We start from the raw sequence: 1,528 nt of genomic DNA, 5'->3' as shown, positions 1-1,528 counted from the left end.
AATAAATGTAATAAATAAGAGTGGAAAATGGTTAAGAATGTTATATTTCTTACATTTACTTTGGAGATGTTTCTGAGTACTGCTAAAGTGTCTGGTGGTGGATATTGTATTTTAATTAACTCAGTATTTCCATCAGATTCATCAACAACATGGAGGGTAGAAATCAAACAGATGCCCTACAGTTCTTTCTTGCGGGACTAACAGATGATCCAGCTGTGCTACCACTCATATTCAGCTTCTTTCTCTGCATCTATCTGGTCACTATCCTTGGAAACCTACTCATCATCATGGTTGTGAGTTTGGACCACCACCTCCATACTCCCATGTATTTTTTTCTCTCTAATCTTTCATTTGTTGACATATGTCTAAGTTCAACTACTATCCCAAAGCTTCTGGTTAACATGCAAACATGGGATCAGACCATCACCTATATAGGCTGCCTCACTCAAGTCTGCTTTATTTTAGAATTTGCTTCCTTAGAAAACTGTCTCCTTGCTGTGATGTCCTATGATCGATATGTGGCCATTTGTCACCCTCTGAGGTACACAGTCATCATGAACGCTAGCCTCTGTGTTTGGCTAATTATATTGTGTCTGGTTATTAGCCTTGAAAACTCTCTCCTGCTTGGTCTGATGTTATTGAGGTTGTCCTTCTGTACAAATATGGAAAGCCCCCTAATCTACTGTGAACTTGCTCAGGTAATCAAACTTGCCTGCTCAGATACCCTAATCAATAACATTCTGATATATCTTTCAACATTCATCTTTGGTGGTGTTCCAATCTCTGGAATAATTTTCTCTTATGTAAAAATTGTCTCTTCAGTAATGAGAATATCGTCATTGAAAGGAAGGTACAAAGCTTTTTCTACTTGTGTCTCTCATCTAGCAGTTTTGTCATTGTTCTATGGTACAGCTCTGGGGGTTTACATTAGCTCTGCTCTGACTATTTCAACAAGAATCACTGCAGTGGCTTCACTGATGTACACTGTGGTCCCTCAAATGATGAACCCCTTTATCTATAGTCTAAGGAATAGCGATATAATGGAAGCATTGAGGAAACTGAATCATTAGCAGATTATTTTTTTTGGCTTTGGACTTCACTGTTCAGAGTAAGTCACATTGATAGTGTATCTTGTGAGTGAGAATGCATATTTCTTCCTCTACTGTAGAATTTAAATGATTAGATGAAACATAATATAATTTATATCTCTTTTTGTCTGTGTTTTCTGACTATGCTACTATATCTAGGTCTCAGATGTTTGACCCATTCCTTTAAATTTCTAGATACAATTTGTCTTCTTACTACATATAAGCAAAGACAGACATAGGGGCTCTAGATTCAGTGAGATGTACTACCGATATATATGTAATTAATTTTAAAGTTACACTTGTATGCATTTATGAATATGATATATATGCACTCATTAAAGTGGAATATAAGAATGTGTGTATCAAAATATATGAACTATTTAATATTAAGTTTAAGTCAGTTACTGCTGAGTAACTTTAAAGCAATACACTTTTATTCA

At 35.5% G+C, this 1,528-nt stretch overlaps 1 pseudogene; it reads left to right on the top strand.

Moving 5' to 3' along the window:
• The first annotated feature begins 134 nt into the window (after window positions 1-134).
• Window positions 135-1,112, top strand: LOC101979168 (annotated as a pseudogene).
• Window positions 1,113-1,528: the final 416 nt, after the last annotated feature.

Source organism: Microtus ochrogaster, chromosome 5 (assembly GCF_000317375.1).
Source record: "Microtus ochrogaster isolate Prairie Vole_2 chromosome 5, MicOch1.0, whole genome shotgun sequence".
NCBI classification, from domain to species: Eukaryota; Metazoa; Chordata; class Mammalia; order Rodentia; family Cricetidae; genus Microtus; species Microtus ochrogaster.
This window is presented reverse-complemented; position numbering and strand designations above follow the sequence as displayed.